This window comes from Vicugna pacos, chromosome 5 (assembly GCF_048564905.1).
Source record: "Vicugna pacos chromosome 5, VicPac4, whole genome shotgun sequence".
In the NCBI taxonomy this organism is placed as follows: Eukaryota; Metazoa; Chordata; class Mammalia; order Artiodactyla; family Camelidae; genus Vicugna; species Vicugna pacos.
The window spans coordinates 48,753,898-48,777,043 of NC_132991.1; the positions used below are offsets into that span (position 1 = coordinate 48,753,898).

The 23,146-nt window shown below is 40.2% G+C and overlaps 1 long non-coding RNA gene across 1 annotated transcript in view; it reads right to left on the reverse strand.

The window, feature by feature from the left end:
* Positions 1 to 1,916: 1,916 nt before the first annotated feature.
* LOC140696406 (uncharacterized) overlaps positions 1,917 to 23,146 on the reverse strand; it is a 62,672-nt gene continuing 41,442 nt past the window's right edge. Inside the window, exons 4-5 of the long non-coding RNA XR_012072693.1 lie at positions 22,689 to 22,810; positions 1,917 to 2,247 (exon numbers count right to left, since the gene is read on the reverse strand). This is a non-coding gene — a long non-coding RNA (uncharacterized lncRNA). The remainder of the gene's footprint in view (positions 2,248 to 22,688; positions 22,811 to 23,146) is intronic.

A 23,146-nucleotide genomic window follows, 5' to 3' on the forward strand; every position in this document is an offset into this window, starting at 1 on the left:
GAAATGCAGCGGCCCTCTCCTTGTAGGCTCTGTGCACCACACGGCTGAGGCCAACCCCGGGGCCCTCTCTATGAACTGAATAAACCAGACCACAGCCTTATTTTCTGAAACATCTCAATCCAGCCAGCTTGCTCAAATGCAGTGGCTCAAGAGGCTAAGAGTTCAGTCAAGAGGCAGACACAACCTTAACTCACCAGGCTGCTTCATGCGGCAACCCAGGCCCTGCCTGGAGACTGTTCAGGGAAGCCAACCTTGGTTAAACTGCCGTGCAAGCTTGTGTTTGCCGTCATTTCCTCACCTGGGCTTTTCGAGCTGTGCCAAGCAACTGTGGGGTCCTTGTTGCAAGGCCCTACTCAAACCTCACATGCCCAGAGAAACAAAAGAGTTTGGGGCTCCCAATGGAGTAGAGTGGTCAGCTCATCCTGTTTGTCCAGGACTTTCTCAGCTGGAGCACTGGAAGTCCCACCTCCCGGAAACCCCTCAGTCCCGGGCAGACTGGGGCAATTGCTCACTCTGAAATCAAGATGCTAAGGCTGTAGCTCCTGAATATCAGTTCCCTTAGCTGTAAAATTCTGGGGTTGACCAACACGGCTTCTAACGTTACTGCTGCATCTAATAGACCGTGATTCACCCTCATGCTCCTGACCTTACCCATCAACTCCCAAACAAATTTCACCTGATCCAAGCACTGAGTTCACGTAATCTAATGATAAACCAATCATCAGTGAGAGGTTGAGAGGAATTTGAACAATGGTTCTAGCGGGAAGGCATGTGGTCATAGCCGGGTGGCTCTAACGGTGGGAGTTCAGCTGGGGAGATGGGGTATGTTGCTCTGTGCCACCCTGAGAGGAAGATATTTTTAGGCAGGCAGGTTTGGAGGCAGTCAGCCTGACAGAGCTAGTTTGATGGACTGGTTTCAGCTTCACAGCAAGAACGAGACCCACAGGCAGGGCAGTCTTGTCTGGCTCCAGCCAACTTTCACACTGTGACGTGAATAAAGTCAGAAGTTGAAACCACAGACAGGAGAAGAAAGGAAGTAGTCTACTGAGAGCACTACTTATTTACTTTTGAATGTATTTACTCTTAGCCCCAGTCTGCATCTGAAATACAGACACGCAGCTATCATTTTGGGGTAGGTAAGAGTTCAAACTCTGGAATCACAACCTACTAACTGGGCAAACATTAGGTTGAATCATATGAACTTGCCGATATCAGAACTTTTTGGACCTGGAATCCAAAACAGGAATTCCACGTGGTTCACCTTAGTAGCTTATTGTCTCTTTCTCTTGGTTTCCTCATGTGTGAAATGCAGAGGCACCAACCTTGAGAGGATGCAGAGAGAAGACAGGTAGATGCTCAGACAGTGCCTGGCTCACGCTCCCTCCTTAGTGATGTCTGCCCTACCTCCGCCTCCTGTGCCCCTCTTGGAAAAGAAGCACATAGGGCCCATTGACTCCATCAATAGAACCCAGAGTGGCCCACACCGCTTCTCGGACATGTGACACCGACAAATCAAAGCAGACTGGTCACCTTACCTGAATGTAGAACTTCATTTTAATCCCAGGGTTAGGAAAGAAGAATAAGGTTCCTACCACAGATTTTTCAGGTTGCTCTGAGAACTGAAGATTGTGTTTTTCCTCTCAGTACAGTCAGTTCCAAAGCAGAGCAAAGGGCTTTTAGGATGGGGTTTTGTTGTAACAAAATTGTGCCCCACCTTTAGCCCTACTTCTGTATTCGTAGCAACCATGGGCAGTCATCTTATTCAATTTAATTATGTACACAAAGACACATGCATTGGGAAGCACATACAAAACCAATGACAGAGCCTCATCATTATCAGAGCACAAAAAAGTTACATTGGATTTCTTCTCTCAATAACTAACAGGAAGCAATAAACAGAGAGGAAACATAAAGCATTTTGCTGTCGTATTATCGTCATAATTAAATAAAATTTATTAACTTAACGCAAATTCACTTGGCTTCTTATAGCTCCAGGAATCTAGGAAATAGCTTCCTTACATATAATGAGGAAGTGCATCTTTAGGTCTCTCAGTGTGTTTCTTCCCTGTAACACTCCTGTGTTTTGTCTGTTTTCTCTGAGTTCATTCCCTTGACACTAAAGCAGTCTGTTCACCCAAGAACACGGGACAGTACACTCCTTAGGTCAAATGACAGCTGGGGGAGTCCTTGGGATCCAAAGCCAGCACTTCCCTACTGTGTGGATCCCATAGATATGATGTCACGAATCTAAAAAAGAAAAGAAAACAATCTTGAACTTGGTTTTGTTTAAATTCTCTCATAAGCAGGCCTCTTTTAAATGTGAGAAAGTTTAGCTCTCAACATGTATTAACAAAAGGTGTTTACAACAGAATGCCTGGTTGTGCCTAGTAATGGCTTTGCTCTTTGAGTTAATTCCTTCCTGGTGACAAAGGCTGAGCTTTTGAACTTCTGGGTACGGCTAGGCAGGGCATTTTTGCTTGGCATGGCTTCTCTTAAATGGGTAGAAAAGGCTTGGTTGGGCACCCGGTATTCTGTGGCCAGTAATTATACTACAATTGTTATTTTGCATTACCAAAACCTTTTTTTTTTTTTTTACCAGAAGCCAACTGTACTCTAAAACAAACATCTTTTGAAAGCCTAGTGTGTTGTGAAATGATTTTAAAGTCCACTTTGCAAACAGAATTTGGTACAAGTCAGATTTTTTAAAATGATGTTTTGCTTTAAGGCAGCATTTCTTTGCCTGTCCGTTGGTCTGACTTCTGCAGCTCTTACAAGTGATCTTTCCACTTAAGCTGTCTAAATGCTTCCTTTTCCCTTCATCACTATGGATATGCTGTACAATGACATGTCCCCCCAGAAACAGATTTACTCTAGGGTACTTGCTCATTACTGAGGTGGGGGAAGTGGTAAACATTCAAACACAGAGAGAAAGCAATCACCTTTTCCACATTTAGAAGACTAATAAATGGTCTCTAGACAGGTTTTCACAGCTGTTGGTCTTCCTCTGAGAAGACCGGATCTTCAATTCTTAAGTGAAAACTCATCACCAAAATTGTTGGATCAGTCCTGTGGGGGTGAGGCCATAGGGGATGCAGTGGAAGAGGGGGAACGGTGCATTTAAAGACCAATCAGACAGGAAGGGACTTAACCTGCTAGTTCCCAAATATAAGAACTTTCATCAATGCCTCTTTCCCCCACTGTTAGCTTCAGGAAAATGATACAGAGATCTCACCTCACAAGGACCTAGTGAAGCTAAATGTGATACACATGTGATTGAGAAATGTTTTTTCTTGGTATTCCCCTGACCCCACCTCTGTGCCTTGGACAGCAGGCCCTTGTTTTATTGCCTCAAGGTAGGGGAATGATGGGACAGGATAAAAAGCAAAACAAGAATGAAAAACTTCTCTGAGTTGAGTTTTGTATTATAAAATCCCTCAGAGGATTGGAGAGGATTGGGAGTACAGCCAAAAGATTTGGAAGACAAAGGCTTGGGGAGACTGGGGCTTCCCTGGAAGATGAGAAGCCCTTCCCTCCACTGGGGTGGGAGGAGAGATGGTTGAAAAGTGAGACAGCAAAGGCCTGGGTGGGTCCTTCCCTCCAACCCCACCCTCCTTCCTCAGAAAGGCAGCAAGCCTGGGGAAAAGAAGGGCTGTGGGGTGTGGACCTACAAAACTCCTCACGCCCACCCTGGAGTGGCCCCAGAGAGCAGGGAGCTGCTGGACAAGGGCCTTGTGGACAGGAAGGAGGCACAGATGCATCACTGTCAGCGGGGAGACTAGAAGACACTGTATCCATCTTGGTTGGTGCCTCCTCAAAGAGCTGACTTGAGGAAAAACTGGGTCCCCCAGTACCTTGGCCCTAACTCCTGTACCCCCACCACGTCCCACCCCAAATGTAGGCACACCCTTAAAGGCGGAGAGATACTAAAATGCTGGGAGTCATTGCTGAGACCTTCCAAAATAGAGCAGGGGCTTGAAAGATAAATTAGGTTGATTTATAGTAGAATAAAAATCTGTTTCTTGCACACTTGGATCTAGGCCTAATTTAGTTTGAGCTTCTAGGGTAGATAGTATGGTGTAGTGGAGAGACCGCCAACCTGAGAGAGAGTTCTGTCATAGCAGTGTGTGACTTTGGACAGGACCTGTGAGTACTCTGAGTCTCAAGGTCCTCCATCTGTGCAATGTGTTTAATAACACCCATCCTGACAACTCACAGTGCCATAGTGAGGAATGGGATGCTGCACGTGGATGTCACAGAATACAGTGCAAAGCAGGCAGGCAGCCTAAACAGTGTCAAATGCAAAGCAGAGTGAGAAGAAAAACACTACACAGAAGCTCAGCTTATAGAAGCTTGTAGGAAAGACTGGCAAGACACTCATCAATTTCATTTTCTCTTCCTGGCACACAAAAGACAACGGTTCCCAGCTCCCCTCCAGTTAGGATAGGATAGATAGAACCCTGTGATTGGGTTCTGCCAGTGGGGTGTGGCAGAAGTAGCAAACAGTGCTTGTAGACCTAGCCACAGACTTGAACGTCCTCTCTTCTTCCTCTGTGGCAATTGTTGAGGCCAAATGTTGAAGTTGATGGCATTTTAAGATGACAGAAGCCTGAATCCCAAAGTCACCACTTGGAGGAGTTACCCAGGGGAGCCTCCTACCTATATTGGATTGTGATGTAAGATGTAAACTTCTGCCTTGTTAGGTCAATAATATTTGGGGCTATGTGTTAATGCAGCCTATGTAGCCCCGCCTGACTGGAATAGTACTAAAATAACAGGACAATAATACAGTATGTAATTATAAAATGTATTTATATATAATATATATGTTATGAGATGTCTCAAGGCATGAAGAAGTGGCTCAGTCTATATCTTTCCTTCCATATTATGAAGAATATAAAAGTTCAACGTGTGCTATTCTTGGGCAAAGATATCATGAACACAAGTTATGACGGCATTCAAGTCTACGGCTTGCTCAGTGGAAGCACATTCACCTATAAACCTGGGGGAAATCTCTCACCAGGAATTAACAGACCCCAGGCCCTCTGCACCACCTCATCACAGCTGCTGAGATTTTACCCTGCGTGACTGCCGCCCGGTCTTAGCTGAGAGGCAGTCCTCTCCCTCCTCGGCTCAAATTCTCCAAGGACACTCAGCATTCTAACAGGGAGGACCCAGGAGATGCTCTTGGATCCAGGCAATGAGGACACTCATTCTGTAGGGAGCATAGCTGTTACAAAACATCTCAAAGTAGTAGGTTTTGTATGTTAGCGAATTGCTACCTCCATTCCCCAAACAGCTCCAACATGCACACATTTGCAGCCTAACTTCTGCTCAAGTCACCAGAGCAGTGATACTCTTGTCTGTACTCCAAGACCAAAACTTCACTGTGGCCCTGGAGGCTGCCTAACTGCAGACAGCAGGACAGTGATGTTTTCCCCAGAAACCACATTCTCTTTGTCCAGGGCTGGCAAGAGAGCCAGTTATCTTGGCAGCTCCTGGGCTTCAAATTTCCTCTGCCTCATGCCTGGTCACCAACCCCTCTCTGGGTAAGGCTTTATTCCAATGACTTTGGACCAGTAGGAAGGATATTTAGGGAGGGTCCCTTCATTCCTTATCAAAAATTACCCTCCTTTGGGTCAGTTAGCTGGCTTTGATCCACAGCAGAGAATCCTGACCATTGGGTGTGCAGACTTGGGCCATTGGTCACATGGGGTGAATGAGAAACCATGAATACAATAAGAAATTTGTCAGCATAATTGAATGAAATCTCAAAGCTCCCATCCTACTGAAGGCAGGTAAGCGTACCTGTATCTTTGAATAAAAGGTACTAACCTTCAGAAAAAGAAAACATTGATATACTTCCTTTAGGTATTATTATTAATATTATTATTATTGTACTGAGAATTGGTAACCTGAAGAGTAAAGATACTTAAACACTTTTAAAATAATAAAACTAATATGTACTTATTATGGTAAGTTTGCTAAGAACAGAAAGGTACATAGAATATTTTAATAACATCTATCAGCTTCTGCCTTGTGATATAATTAGCCACGTACATGTCTATCTCCCTTCTACATTATATATTTCTTTTTTTTAATTGAAGTATAGTTGATTTATAATGTTGTGTTAATTTCTGGTGGGATTCAGTTGCGCACGCACACACACACATATATATTCCTTTTCTACACTGTATATTTCTTAAGGGAAGAAATCATAGCATTTCTTCATCTTTGTGTAGCCCATAACACCTAGGCACAGGGTCTCTAATACAGTTGAATACAATAAATGTTTGTGGAATGAGTGTCATTCAATGAATTTCGGAAAGTTGGTGTTCTCACCTACCTTTGTGGACCAGAGTCTCCATGGTTGAAAACAAAATTAAAAAAGATACTTGTAGTAAAGGCTACCAACACCCAGGTGGAGTGGTGCGTGATTATGGACCTTGAAGTCAGACAACGTGGTCTGGAACCCATCTCTGATCTTACTAGCAGTGTGGCCACTGGCAAGTTATTTCAGCACTCTGAGTCTCTTGTCTGATGAATTGCCCTCATTCCTGGACCCAAGCTAATGGAATGACTGCTACTTGAAACATTGATGCCTGGAGGTGTCCCAGTTTTAGCACTGAAAATCCCATACCTTGGAAAATTTCTCAATCTCAGGCATGCATGAAGCTGGTCATCTTACAGAGAAGTAGGACAAGTCACACATTGGCTCTTAGAAGTTTTGTATAAAAGCAAAACACAACATTTCTGTTCATTTCAGTGACCCAAGCAAGTCACACGGCCACAGAGAGCTCCAAGGGTGGAGAAGCGCCATCCAGTATCTGGGGCGGGGGTGTGGAGACTTGGATATATTTGGTTGCCAATTCTAATGACCACCACATCTTCTTTCCCCTTCCCACCCCCATTGGATTTGTAGTTTCCCTCAGGTGACATTCAGCTCTAGCACCTGATCCTAGCACATTTATTGTCAAAGGATTTTTGTTCCCTACACTCCACTCCAAGAACGGCACTGTTAGTAAGTTGAGCAGTGGATGCCAAAGACAGAATCAGCTTCTCCTTTGGTGACATCCATTCATTCACTTATTGATTAGTGGATTCATTTACTAGACCAATGCTGTTGAACCCCTATTTTGCTGGAGATGTGCCATGTGAAATGATATGATCTTCAGTACAAAATATTTAAGTCCAAGAAGTGGTGAGCTGGTAATATGAGGCTTTTATTTTTACTACACCATTTATAGATCTCATTTCCTCTGTTAAATTATTTTGCAAGTAATTCGATATTTTTCTCTCTTGCTCTTCTGAACATTCACTAAAGACTGGATTTGTAGGCTTCAAGTAAGTAACACTACTAAAGTGCTCAAACTAATAAGCTCATACCTGCTCAGCCAAAGAGAATTGCACACCCATGGCTTTGCCTCCTGGGTTAGGGGAAGGGGATAGGTCTGAAAACTGGGAAGTTGTGATGCTCTTACACATTCGCTAGTCTTCGCAGCTTGATTTCACGCTGTAAGTGTGCCATTAGCCATTCCCAGATGCAAGTGACTGCTTCCAGAGGTCTATGTCAGAGTGGTTTCAATCATCTGGGGAGCTTTGAAAAAGCCATGCCCAGGCTGCATCCTAAACCAATTAAACCAGAATCTCTGGGGCGGGCTGAGACTCAGACACTGGTATTTTTTAAATGTTTCCCAGGTGAAGCCATGGGCCCTAGGACTGTGGTTCTAAAATTTAAACATATATCAGAATCACCCAGAGGGTTTGTTAAACCATATCTACTAGGTCTCAACCACAGAATTTGTGATTCAGCAGGTCTAGGATATGGCCTGAGGATTTGCATTTCTAGCAAGTTCCCAGATGACAATGGTGCTGCCATCTGGAGACCACATTTTGAGAACCAATGGTCTAGGAGACCCTCAGCATCTTTAACAACTGAATGAAATGGGGACAGGCTAGTGGCAGGGACGCCTACTCAGGATGTTTCTTACCATTGGGGGTTCTGCTCAGGTTTCGCTGCAGACTCAGATCTGCTTGTGAGTAATCTCTGCAAGAGAGAGGTGAAATAAAGTGGCCTTGTAGATAGCTGGGAGCTTTAAGTGAGATAAGGCACACTCAGCCCTTAGCTCAAAAGTGGCCACAAAGCAAGCACGCAAACTCAAACCCTGCAACACTCCCCATGCCTCCCCAGAAATCCAGGAATGAACAGGAACCTCGGAGAAGGGTCTGAAACCGCCTTACCTCCCACAAGTCTTTCGTCTTTTCTTGTTCCCTCCCTTTTAAAATACTTTTTGAAAGGGCAATAAACAGTTATGATTTAAAATATATATAATTGTACAAAAGGGTGAGAAATAAGTTTGCCTCTCCAGAAGATCTCCAATCCTCCAGAGACAAGCACTAGTTCCAGTTTCTTACATATGCCTCTAGGGATATTTTTTGTAGATAAAACTACAAATGTGTGTGTGTGTGTGTGTCCACCTCTTTTTTAAAAAGTATTAATGATAGCATGCTATATACATTGTTTTTGCAATCTTTTTAAAATTTACATACTTATGCAAGCTTTTTTTTTCACTTAAGACTATATCATAGGAATAGTTTCATATTAAAGCATATAAATGTACAATATTCTTTTTCTTGAGCTCCTCACCCCTTGGCTTGAGTTCAGCTACTGGCTTAGCCACTTGCTAGTTGTGGAACCCAGGGCAGATGACTCTGCATCCCTGTGCCTCTGCTTCTTCACTCACAAAATGATGGGAATAACAGTGCTTTCCTCACAGGGCTGTTGTGAGGGCTAAAAGAGAGAAGACACGTGAAGCGGTACAACATCTGACACAGAGCAAGCCCTTAGTAATACTGACACAAAACGGAAAATAAAAAGTCAGGATGAGACAAGTAGAATTCCTGAGACAAGGGTGGGTAACCTGGATTACTCCCCTGGTTGGGCCTCTGCTTCTATGTGGCACCAATGGTTCCTGGTGATCCCATGTTTGGGGTGCAAAGAGGCTGCACTGATGGGACTCATGTTAGAGGGTGTGACATGCCTAAGGGGTCTGGCAATTTCACGAAGACCAATATGACTTCCCTGAGGATCAGGCCCTTGCTTTGCTTTGGGTTGTGTCACAACAACCAACATAGATTGAGTGTGGGGTTCCAACACCAGAGCTTCCAAAGGAGAGATGTGCCAAGAGTGAGATTTAATGCTGACGACAGGTGTAGGAGGCTTACTTGGGGAAACCGATACTGAGAGAGAGAAGTTAAGTGACTTGTTTAAGATTACATAAAAGGAATGATGGAGGTGAAATTAGCATAGTAGGGAGCATTGTCTTTCAAATGGGCAAAACAGTCTCCAGCTATCTCTCTCTTACTTAAGGAACAGCGTTGGCCATGAAGGAAATGATGGTGTTGATGATGATGATGACAATGACAACAGCAGTAACTAATATGTATTGAGTGAGCACCATGGGCCAGGGGCTGTGCTAAGTGTTTTACATGGATTTTTTTACTTAATCCTCCCAACCCTATGGTTGAGTGTTTTCTATGTTCCAGGTGCTCTTCTAAGTACTTTATACATTCGGATTCATTTCATTGTCACAACAATCTAATGAGGTAGGTATTAATATGATCTCCATTTTACAGATGATGAACTGAAGGATAGAGAGATTAGTTAATTTACAAAAAGTTAGTGAATAGTGGTTTTGTAGTTCTGATCCAGATATCCTGGCTCTTTTCCATTTTAAAAATTTTAGGTGCAGGAGGTTGTGCTAATCACACCCCTTAGTACCCTCTTGTTGCCGAAAGATCAGCCCCTGTCCCTGAGGAGCTTAGAAGAAAAGAGGCAGTTTTATTGCTTTGCAGGGCAAAGGGGACTCACAGCAGGCTAGATCCTTCAGAACTGTGAACCCACCTTGGGGATGGGTGGGGTGGTTATATAGCCAGAGCTCAAACAATAAAGCATAACAATCAACAGAATCATTTTCTCATCAATAGACAGAATGGCATCATGATGCCTCCAGGCGACCAATTCTGTAGAGGCTAGCGGTTGGATCTCTTTATCTTGTAAGCACTCAAGGTGTGGTCTTCTTGGTAATTCAGGCTATTTTGTAAGGTTAAAGTCCTGTGACCTTCTCCCTGGAGATCAACTCAGAGACCAAGCATGATTATAGCTTTTGATTATTGGAATAAAGTAGAAACAGTAAGATCAATAGCTTTAGTTTTAACAATGGGCCTGGAACTGTGAGTAGCAACCGGTCAGTCAGGTCAGTTGACCATTTTAAGGGCAAGCATAAAAACAAGCAATCTGTTAGCCTAAGTGCGGTTATTTTATTAATCCTCCTTCACTCTCCTGATCTCTCTGCAAGGCCCCTCTCTTGTTTTATCAATCAGTAATCAGTAAATCATCGCATTTTATTTGGGCCTCCTCCCACTCTCCTCCCTCTCCCTAGAAGCAACTGTTCTACTGTACCTAATGTGTACCTTGTTGTTTGTGTGAGTTGTTGCAAAATCTGTGTTGTGATGCAGGTTGTGTTATGTTGCGTGATGTTTCTCACTCACTCTTCCAAGGGCAGCAAGAGCCTGTGTCTCATTATGTAAACCACTGCTGCTAGAGGCTGCCTCCAAATGCTTGAACTACCATATTTGAAAAGTTAACTCACGCACTGCCCTCTCTGCTGATGAGCAAGTGAGTCTGAGAGCATGGAAATCCTGTAGTCTCGGTTCCACTTCCAACCAACACATTTGGGTTAATACAGTTACAATAGATCTTGAAAGTTCAACAGGATGAAAGGATAAGCTAGAGACCAATGGACATCCAAAGGCTGGTGGGAAGTCTGGCCCTGCTTACCTCCATCAGCTCCCCTAACTCCAGGCCACCCCAAATAACAATAAAGCATACAAACACGATGGGCTTCCCATAAAACATGGCTTAGGACAAGTCTGCTAGCCTCCCACTTCCAATTTATCCAGATTATCACCCCAAGTCTCTGCAGAGGACCAGGTCCATCTACACTGGAGCTTTAGCAAAGCACCTAATTCACATATCCAAGTCAATTCCTGATGGTTAAAAAAAATGAAGCTCTAAAGCTAAAGGCATAATTAAATGTGTGTAAACGAATATAGTCACCCCAAACTCAGGCCTATTTGAAGCCCCCACCACTCCCTAGTGTTCAAAAAAATTTCACCTGCAACTCTGCCACACTGACCAGCCCTCATTCCTCCCCTTCTTCCCCTACCCAACACTACTCTCTTTCTTGACATCAGGCCTTTTATTGATTGAATTATTCCCGGTCCCCCAAGAAGAAATACTGAAATCCTAACCCTTAGTACCTCAGAATGTGACCTTATTCATAAATAGGGTCATTGCAGATGTAATCAGTTAAGATAAGGTCATTAATCCAACATGACTGGTGTCCTTGTAAGAAGGCCATGTGAAAAAACAAATTCTTGGAGAACACTGTGTGAAAATGGAGGCAAAGATTGGAGAGATGTATCTACAGGCCACGGAACACCTAGTAATGCCAGCCGTCACAAGAACCTGGGAAAGAGGCACGAAACAGATTCTTCCACACAGTCCTTAGAAGGAACCAACCTTGTAAACACCCTGATTTTGGACTTCTAGCCTCCAGAACTGGAAGAGTATAAATTTCTATCATCTAAATCCACCCAGTTTGTGGTACTTTGTTATGGCAGCCCTATAAAACCAATACAAGCCTGGACAGCCCTTTCTAAGCCTGGGTTCCACAGGGAGACGCTTCAGCAAGGCTTTGACCAGCATCGCTGGTTCTATCACCCCTGCCCTCCCTGTGCAGCCAGTCCTGCTGATCTCAACTCTGGATAGAACATACTACCTAATTTATCTGCTCCTGTCCTCAGGCTATTAAGGTGATAGTGAAATTTGATGAACTCGTTATGTTGCAAAGGCATTGTCTCCCCTTCTTCAATATGAGTGTACCACAAGGACTCATCCTTGCTCATGTTTTGCCCTTCTTTCTACTCTCCTGGTAATTTAATCCAATCTCCTGTTTCTCCATCCACTGGTATAATTTTGTAGGGCACCTGAAAATCTTTCTAGCCCTGAGCTCTTCTCTCAATGTCCACATTTCTAGCTACCTCCTGGACATCGCTGCCCAATTGTCTCACTACTTTAAATTCAATATGTTAATGAATGAACTCACTGAGTTTCTTCCCCCAGACCTGCTAGGTCCTTACTTTTATTCTTCCACTCAGTCAAGCCAGAGAGCCCTCCCTTGCCTTCCACATGCAATACATGTCAAATACAGTAAATTCTAACTACTCTAATAGCTCATATCTCTTCTCTTTCTTGACTCCCATCACCACCTGTTCCTTTGTTACTCTCACCATATAAATGAACTAGTCCATTAGCACTCAGCAAATGGCAGCTGTCGCTGTCACACTCATGTCTCTTCCTTCTAATGCGTGTCACATCTGGTTGCCAACTGAGTTCTGAAAGCAGGGTTGTGAGCATGCTACTTTCCTGCTGGAAAACATTCAGTGGCTTCCAACTGCCCAAATTATAAAGGCCAAACTCCATTGCCTGATACAGGCATACCTTGTTTTATTATGCTTTGCAGATATTCCATTTTCTTTTGTTCCTTTTCTTTTTTTTCTGGAGGGAGGTAATAAGGTCTTCATTAAGGTATGTACATTGTTGTTGTTGTTGTTGTTGTTTTTTAGAAATAATGCTATTGTACACTTGATAGGCTACAGTATAGTGTAAACATAATTTTACATGCTCTGGGAAACCAAAAAATTTGTATGACTTGCTTCATTTCAATATTAGCTTTATTCTGGTGGTCTGAAACCAAATGTGTAATATCACCAAGGTACACTTTCCAGAAGTGTTAATCCAGGTGCAGCAGAACAGCTTTGGCCAGAGAGTCTAAGGACTTTTGTTGGGCAGCTATTGTTTTTTTTCTATTTTTAGGTCTCTTTAGTTTATTTTTATTTTTATTTCCATTACTCTAGGAGATGGATCCAAAAATATTGCTGTGATTTATCTCAGAAAGTGTTCTGCCTATGTTTTCCTCCAGGAGTTTTATAGTATCCAGTCTTACATTTAGATCTCTAATCCAGTTTGAGTTTATTTTTGTATATGGTGTTAGAGAATGTTCTAGTCTCATTCTTTTACATGTAGCTGTCCAGTTTTCCCAGCACCACTTATTGAAGAGATGAGCAGCTATTGTTTTAGCAGCAGATTCCACAATACTTTAAAGAGTTGAGGAGAGGTTCCTGATCATAGCCTCATTTATGTTTACTCCTAACCAGGGAAGTAGGAACCTGCCAAAGGAAGCAAATTCTGAATCGTGAAAAAATCCTGGTAGGTCCTTTCTAACTCAATGCTGTAAAATTCAGAGGAGTTGACCAGCGAGGTGTCTCAGTTTGACTGTGGACAGTTAGGGGCATGGTTAGATAACCTAAGAGACATTTTCTCAACTATGCATCAGCCATCTAGGCATTTATAGGCCCAGGAAGAATGATAACCACCACAGACAAAGATAAGCTCTGTTGGGGCACACTCACCACTTCCACTGAAGTATCACTATTAATGGATTCATTTGCAGGAATTGTTGCATTTTCCCTTTCAAGCCAGGGGTCAATTCAGGGCATTCAGGAAGTAAATCTTCTAGCTTGAAAAAAAAAAATTGTTCAAAATTCCAGATACCCTCATTAGCAATGGCGGGGGAGACGTGGACAATGATGTCATCTTTCTAGGCCAACGCCCGAGTAAAGAAAAGAAGAAGAAGAAAGAGGTTCATGCTTAATTAATGTATGAAGTTTAATATAGCGTCTTGAGAGGAACCGGTCCACCTCGATGTTGGCTACTTCTCTTCCTGGTCTCCAGCTAGGTTGTATAGGATTGGGTATCAGGTGAAGACTTCTTCAGCTGTGAGATGTATACCTAAGGTTCAAGTCCCTGAAGTTTGGCTGCCATCTAGGTGGTTAGGTGGGTCTGGTATAGTCCCTTCCAAGGAGACTCATGGGCATTCTATGTTCTTAGTGACTCCAAATCAGAAAGTGGGGAGATAATTGGAAATATTAGTTTGGAGAGTTGTGGCCAGATACTTGAGGACACTAGAAGAGTTCAGAATCCAGTCTAGTTTACAGGTATATAGCAAAACTTTAAAGACAATTAACAGAACTAGAATCCACTATCCACAAGGGTGCAAACATAATTTTTCTCTTTGCAATTGTTCCCATTAAAAAAAAAAAGATAATCACAGTAAAACTAATTAGTTTGTATTAAACTTGGCCTGATTATTTATGTAAGTGCAGCAACAATAGTGATTGACCATATAAGCTTTGGTCATATCTGAGTCTCTACACATCTCTCTTAAAATATTCCAGTCAAAGCCTTGGTAATATAGCTAGTGTTTCCAATTGTGTCCTATTACAAGGAGAATAGATTCTTGTTGAACTTACGCAAATAACTAACTATACTGCCATGAAAAAATACTCAAGAATTTCCTAATTATGGAGGGATAAGGTAGGAAGAAATAGTAAACATTTCTCATCTTTGTTTACAAAGTTATACTTTACCAAATGCTGCAAGTCATATATAGCTTAAGATAAAAGGTTTCCTTAAATCTGGAAAAACAAAACATTAAGGAAGCAGCAATGTTTCAAACAAAAATTATACTCTTCTTCAGTTCACTCAGTCTCATGTAATTAACAGTGTTTTGCTTGAATCCAGTTTTTCCATTAGTTCTGGAAGTTCTTACCCAGTTCAGTTTTACGATCCTAAAGTTATCAGAAAGCTGTACTTGTCAAAGTCCTTTCCACGAATCTCCTTAAAGATGAAGCACTTTTGCAGGAATACTTATGCAAAAGCATCAGAGTAAAACAATAATTCTCTATAAATGACAGGAGACTTTAAAAATGGCCATGTTTAAAGATCTGATGAGAGTTCCTTATGATGCACTTGACAAGGAAATTTGGGTATTTCTGAGACACACACATTTTAAGATAATAACTGTGATTGATTACACTATATCAGAATACATCACATTTCCAGGAATTTCATTCAATTTCTAGAACTCTTATAACATATACATATACAAATACAACATAAAAAAGGTTTAATATTACTTCGTGCTTGACAATGCTTCCCATGTAATTTAGCATATTGAATAAGCCTAACTAGTTTAACACCTCCCTTTTAAGGAGAGAGAACAAATCTTTTGCAGTTTTCCAGGAACCCTCTGGGTAATCCTAAAGTTAGTTATAAGTCAAAAAGACTTTATTTAGAATTTGATTTTGGGAAGTTTGTAAAAAAAAAATCAAAAAGTTTTAAATGATTGGTCAAGTAGAATCATAGGTCACTGTGAAACAATACTTAGTTATCCATTTAACCACAGTGACAAAGACTTTGAATGCAAATACAGAAGGTTACATAGTTCTGAGCAAAACTTAAAACTCTTTTAAAATTTATCTTCTTTGGGGGGAGGTCATTAGGTTTGTTTGTTTGTTTGTTTATTTATTTATTTATTTATTTATTTTTAATGGAGGTACTGAGGATTGAACCCAGGACCTTGTACATGCTAAACACTTAATCTACCACCAAGCTATGCACTCTCCCCACCCCCCATATAGTTCTGAGCAAAACTTAGCTCTTTTCATATTGAGATGATTAGGTTTGTTCAAGAAATCAAAAACCTAATAAAGACAATAACACAGGAAACTATTTTGATAAAACACAGAATCTTTGTTTTCTTGGCAGATCACTTAAAAGTTAAAGAAAAATCTTTGTTTACAATGTCTTACTAAGAGCAGACTAACAGTCCAATAAAACCTGTCCTTTCAATAGTGAGAAAACTAAATTCTAATATTGTACCAGCTTAATTTTGATATTAAAACTAATCATCATCAACTTTTTTTAACTTAAATAAATTCATTTTAATCTTAGCCAGCTTGACCACACGTAAAATTCTTTCCCCAAGATTCCTTTTCCACAAACCTCCAACAATTTTATCCTATGTTTTTCCTCTTTCCCATTCTGAAAAACAAGTCTCACTTTAGGACAAAATTATTTTGTTTTTCCTCAATAAAAATGCATCTCCATTCTTATACCTTCTTTTACTGAAAACACACATCCTACTTTCCTTGCATATAATGCTATCTCCTTTAATATTTCTAGTGCTTTAATCATACATGTTAGAATTTTAACCCTAAAAATGTAATTTTTAGTGAGAATACAGAAGTAAATAATTATGAATTTTTATATTAGCATTCTGTGGCTTGACAAGTTTTATAAAAACTTTTTATAATTTCAAGAAACATATGCTTTCTTAAAGTAAAATTTTCAGGGTGACATAAAATATATTTACTAATAAACCCAGATAGCTTTTGTTCCTCCAGTAAAGGAAGCAAAAAGTAGGTAAACCTGTGTTCAGTAATCAATGTTTTAGTATTTTATCTCATTTGTAAGTGATTTAGATATTTAATGACTATTCATCATTGAATTTAATTTAGCACAACTTTAAAGTTTCAGTTCACCAAAAAGATTTGGGGAAACTATTTTAAAATTTCACCTAAAAACTTATATCTGTTTATATCTATCAAATTCACTTATTCTTTTTTTAAACATTTTTTATTGAGTTACAGTCATTTTACAATGTTGTGTCAAATTCCAGTGTAGAGCACAATTTTTCAGTTATACATGAACATATATACATTCATTGTCCCATCTCTTTCACTGTGAGCCACTGCAAGATCCTGTATGTATTTCCCTGTGCTACACAGTACAATCTTGTTTATCTATTCTACATTTTGAAATCCCAGTCTGTCCCTTCCCACCCCCTGTCCCTCTGGCAACCACAAGTTTGTATTTTATGTCTACGAGTCTGTTTCTGTTTTGTATTTATGTTTGGTTTTGTTTGTTTGTTTGTTTTTGTTTTTTTAGATTCCGCATATGAGCAGTCTCATATGATGTTTTTCTTTCTCTTTCTGGCTTACTTCACTTACAATGACATTCTCCAGGAACAACCATGTTGCTGCAAATGGCGTGATGTTGTTGGTTTTTATGGCTGAACAGTATTCCATTGTATAAGTATACCACTTCTTCTTTATCCAGTCATCTGTGGATGGACATTTAGGCTGTCTCCATGTTTTGGCTATTGTAAATAGTGCTGCTATGAACATTGGGGCACAGGTGTCTTTTTGAAGTATGGTTCCTTCTGGATATATGTCCAGGAGTGGGATTCCTGGGTCGTATGGTAAGTCTATTCCTAGTCTTTTGAGGAATCTCCATACTGTTTTCCACAGTGGCTGCACCAAACTGCATTCCCACCAACAGTGTAGGAAGGTTCCCTTTTCTCCACAGCCTCTCCAGCATTTGTCATTTGTGGACTTTTGAATGATGGCCATTCTGACTGGTGTGAGGTGATACCTCATTGTAGTTTTGATTTGCATTCTCTGATAATTAGTGATACTGAGCATTTTTTCATGTGTCTATTGATCATTTGTATGTCTTCCTTGGAGAATTGCTTGTTTAGGTCTTCTGCCCATTTTTGGATTGGGCTGTTTATTTTTTTCTTATTGGGTCGTATGAGCTGCTTATATATTCTGGAGATCAAACCTTTGTTGGTTTCATTTGCAAAATTTTTCTCCCATTCCTTAGGTTGTCTTTTTGTTTTATTTATGGTTTCCTTTGCTCTGCAGAAGCTTGTAAGTTTAATTAGGTCCCATTTATTTATTCTTGCTTTTACTTCTATTTCTTGGGTAGACTGCCCTAGGAGAGCATTTTTCAGATGTATGTCAGATAAAGTTTTACCTATATTTTCTTCTAGGAGGTTTATTGTATCTTGTCTTATGTTTAAGTCTTTGATCCATTTTGAGTTGATTTTTGCGTATGGTGTAAGGGAGTGTTCTAGCTTCATTGTTTTACATGCTGCAGTCCAGTTTTCCCAACACCATTTGCTGAAGAGACTGTCTTTATTCAATTGTATATTCTTGCCTCCATTGTCGAAGATTAGTTGACCAAAAGTTTGTGGGTTCATTTCTGGCTCTCTATTCTGTTCCATTGGTCCATATGTCTGTTTTTGTACCAATACCATGCTGTCTTGATTACTGTAGCTCTGTAGTATTGTATGAAGTCTTGGAGAGTTATTCCTCAAGCCTGTTTCTTTCTCTTCAGTAATGTTTTGGCAATTCTAGGTTTTTTGTGGTTCCATATAAATTTTATTATGATTTGTTCTAGTTCTGTGAAATATGTCCTGGGTAATTTGTTAGGGATTGCATTAAATCTGTAGATTGCCTTGGGCAGTGTGACCATTTTAACAATATTGATTCTTCCAATCCAGGAGTATGGGATAGCTTTCCATTTTTTTTAAGCCTTCTTTAATTTCCTTAATCAGTGTTTTATAGTTTTCCGTGTATAAGTCTTTCACCTCCTTGGTTAGATTTACTCCTAGGTATTTTATTACTTTGGGTGGTATTTTAAAGGGGATTGTTTCTTTACTTTCTTTTTCTGTTGATTCATCATTAGTGTAAAGAAATGCAACTGATTTTTGAATGTTAATCTTGTAACCTGCTACCTTGCTGAATTCTTCGATTATTTGTAGTAGTTTTTGTGTGGACCTTTTAGGGTGTTCTATATATTGAATCATGTCATCTGCATATAGTGACACTTTTACCTCTTCTTTTCCCATTTGGATCCCTTTTATTTCTCTCTCTTGCCTGATTGCTGCGACTAGGACTTCCAAGACTATGTTGAATAGGAGTGGTGAGAGTGGGCAGCCTTGTCTTGTCCCAGATTTTAGTGGGAAGCTTTTGAGTTTTTCACTGTTGAGTACTATGCTGGCTGTAGATTTGTCATATATAGGTTTTATTATGTTGAGATATGTTCCCTCTATACCCACTTTGGGGAGAGTTTTTATCATAAATAGGTGTTGAATTTTCTCAAAAACTTTTTCTGCATCTATTGAGATGATCATGTGGCTTTCATCCTTTCTCTTGTTGATGTGATGTATTACATTGATTGATTTGCATATGTTGAACCATCCTTGTGTCCCTGGGATGAACCCCACTTGATCATGATGTATAATCTTTTTTATGTGCTGTTGGATTCTATTTGCTAGTATTTTGATAAGGAAATTCATTTATTCTTAATAGTTACGTTTAGACTACCCACAAAACTTCATGAGACATCAAAGTCAATCATCATCTCAAGCTATTTTTCTTGCTGACGAATTTTGTAACAGAGACTACATGAACTTATCTGACCAATAAATCCAAGAAGAATAAAATATATCTGTATTATTTTTAATGTTAATAATTCTGAAGACATACCTACTTTAATTAGTCCAACAAACTTAAACTAGCTTTTATTTACCAAAGATTATCTCAGATCACATGAACTTGAAAAGCATTTGGGTTAGTTTCCATTACACTTTGAGAGTTTTAGAAACCCTTAATTCATATAAGTGCTTAATTATCTTCAAGCCAATTAAATAGAGCTCTTTTACAAATTAATTTTGGTCATACCATCCAGAGGTGGAAAATACCACACATCTATTACACACACAAACACATAGACGGATGTAAACAGAGATCATATAGCCTCTGTTTTAAAATTACTGTTATTAATCAGGTACAATAATACAAAATTCACTGTTAAAAAAGAAGTTCAATTAATGTTGTTTTCTGGTAGATGAAATAAGTTAAGGTTACCTGCTCAGATGGCTAAAGATTTTACTAATATTTGTGGAGTGGACATATAAAAGATTTTTCATTTGCCTAAGTTTTAAATGATCTGCCCCTCCACTTTTTTTGTTCTAATGAGAATTACCTCCCTGAAGTTGGTGTTTTAAAGAGATGACCTAGACAAAAGTTCTTGGGGCATTTCTGGTTTTGCAAAGATTCGTAAGAAAAGGACAGTTGTTTTTAATTCCTCAAGGAATTAGGTTGCAACTTAAATGACATCATAGGTTGCTCCACCCATCATTAGAAGGTTTTTCTTTTTCTCTGGGTATATAGTTTATTTTAGCTTAGTGGAGGAGGCCTAAAAAAATTCCGATAAGGGTCTGAGTATCAGCTTCCAATCTGGCCAATTTCTGACTATATAAACATCCTTTAAAATATTTTGTCCATTTTCAGCCAGGACAAACAGTAAATATTTCTGGAAGCATTGAAGAACTCTTTTGTTGTCCCCAAAGAAGGTGCAAGATATTTTATTTTTCTCTCTTTATTGGGTACTACAGACAGAGATCTGGGAGAGCTGATTCTGCTAAGAATTCTCACCCTTAGCTGGCTTCTGCCAGTTCTTCCAGGACCCTATATGCAGGCTCCAAGAGGGGTTTAAAGTAGAGTGTAGCTCCAGTATCTACCAGAATTTGGCAAGGTTTTCCATTAATTTTAATTTTAGTTTCCCTTGGCTGTATAAGGCAGTAACGTAACAGTTTACCAGAAATTCCCCCAGCATCTCATCAACTCTGGGAGGGGCCCATACACGGGCCCTCCTCTGACAATAGATATGATGGCATTCATGTCTACAAATCTGTTGAAAATTTTGCATAGGCCTTTTGATGACATTCTCTTTTCCAGTTTCCCAGTTGATTACAACTGAGAAATTCTGGCACGGCATTTTAATGATGGGAGAGTGTGATGTGGGGGCCCGGGTGTTATTTTAGATGACTGGCCTTGGAGCTGTTATAGCTTTAAAGCCAATAGCTTGGTGGATTTTTGTTTACAATCTTGTTCCAAAGTCCTTTCAAAGTGCTCAGCTGTGGTTTGAGTTCAGTCAAACTGGTAGCCTCTCATCCCGTTTTTTTTTGTTTTGTTTTGTTTTGTTTAATCTTTTTTATCAATCCACTAACCTCAGGACATATTCCATTTACAAACGTGGTGGCTAGAGCAGGTTGGGTGACCTCATCTACTTATGAAACCTAGAAAGCCATAGGAAGAGAGCTTCCAGATGAGTTTTAAAGTCTGCCACAAACTCATCTTTCTTTTGTTTGCATGTTTGAATAACAGACCAAGGAAGACACTAGGAATGGCTCTTAAAAGATCAGTTGCTATTATGTCCTGCTTCTTCTGGTCTATAAGGGGACCATGTTGAAGCCTGAAGACTGAGGATCTCGAATATCATTCTCTGGGTTTTGCATTTTGCTTCCTTCATTGTTGTGTTTCACCAGGTCCTACCAGTATGTGCACACGCTGATAAAGATCTGTCAGACCAGGGTCATAGGTCCTGATAACGACTCTAAATTCTTCAAAAAACCTTTGAAGTTTTTTTTTTTTTTCAGTCTTCCCTGGGTTTAGGAAAGTCATTAAGTAGAGTTCTTAGTTCAGTCTTTGACTAAAGAGCAAAAGATACCTGAGGAGGATTGCCTGCAACTTTGGGTGGTTTTATTTTAAACTGTTAAGACGCCTCTTCAGAATGAAAGGCAGTTCAGACAGAGAATTAGTAGAACGTGGAGTAGTCAGGTAAATGCAGATAGAGAGGAGGTGCAGGAGCCACGTCAGTCTTACTGTCTTTTATTTCAGGTACCTCCTGTGTCTTTAATTTTTCATTAACCTTTTGCAATGAATCTTTCAATGAAATTATTTTGGAATCATGAAGCCTTCTGGAGGCTTCTGCATAACAATTAAAATAGGCATCTCATTCTGTTTTGTTTAATTTGGGAACTCTTGCTTTCAAGGGCACTTCTTAAATGAATGAACTTGTCTAACTGGAGTGTTTCCCATAATGGTCATTGTAATCTTAGCTTGTTTTTAGTAAGATTTTGCCATTTTTGTAAATATCTACAGCTTCCAGGTCTATAGTTTCTTAGAAATAAAATAAGCCGGTGTGCTGGAAGGTGGCATTCTTAACTCTTTAGAATTTAAGAGTTTTTATTGTTACTAATTTATTTATTTTTAATTTTATTTCTTTATTTTAAAAATTATTATTTTTTAATTCATTTATGTATTTATGTAGCTAAGATTTTGGAGTCAAACTAGTACTTAAAAGGCATGTGCCGCTTGGTTAGGAATTGTGTGGTGTTTTACAGTCTACTTCACGAAAATTTTCTTAAAATTTTCTTGAGATTGGCTGGTGACCGAGTGTCAGTCTACCTATTCTGTGGTCAACTTATCTTAACAAAGGAGTCACTCTTAGAGTTATGTGGCAAGTGCTCGAATAGCTTTAAAGTGTTCAATTCATGCCCACCAATTTGTGCGGCTTTTTGGCTTCTGAGATCCTTGTCAGCAATAGTCTTTCATACGAAACAAAACAAATACATGTACCTTAACATACCAGCAGTAATTAAAGAAATGTTACTGCATACTGGCCAATAGAAAGCATTGTGCACACTGCCAGCAATCACCAATGTGGACCTGGGTTTGTGGAGATGATTGAATCAGGAGATACCAAAAGATGGGGATAGCAAACTGATTCCAAACAAATGGGGAATTACAGCTGCCACCAGCAGTTCCCAATATGGTTTCTGGGGAAGGATGCCAAGCAAATGGGGAATTGCTGACTAAACTGCCAGCAGTTCCCAGCGTGGAACCTGGGGACAGAACCAAGGGCTGTGATTTCCAGTCAAATGGGGAGATGAGAACTGAACCAAGGGCCAGGGGCTTGGGTTCTGAGTGGAACTGTCTGCTAGCTCAAACTGACCTGCCCTGTACTGGAAGGCCAATCAGATCAAGAGCTGACGCAAAGAGAGCAAAGCTCAGGAACAGGAGAAACTTACCCACGGCCTTTGGAAATAGTAAGAAAGACAGAGAACTCAAAGGGTTCATGGAGTATCATGCCGTGTTTCTTGTCCCTGAAGCCATCAGAAGTTTGCTTCTGATCCCACTGCTGCCATTGTATCTGTTTAAAAAATTCAATGGAGTAAGTTTTATAGATCTTACTGGCTTTATTCAATGATTCATGGATTGGGTAGCATCCCATGAGGAGGCAAAAAGGAACTGCACAAAGTGGAAGGCTTTTACAGGCAGAAGGGGGCAGGGACAAGGAAAGAGCAGACTGCCTCATCTTTCTTTGGGGCCAGAAGGGGTTTATCAGGTGGATTATCTCACTGGTGCTGACCAGGAAATTCTAGACTGAACAATTATACTCTTGGAGGAGGCTGAAACTGCATTTAGGTTAGGTACTAAGTCTTGGTTTGGTGACATGGCTTAACACAAATGAGTCCATTTGGGGCCT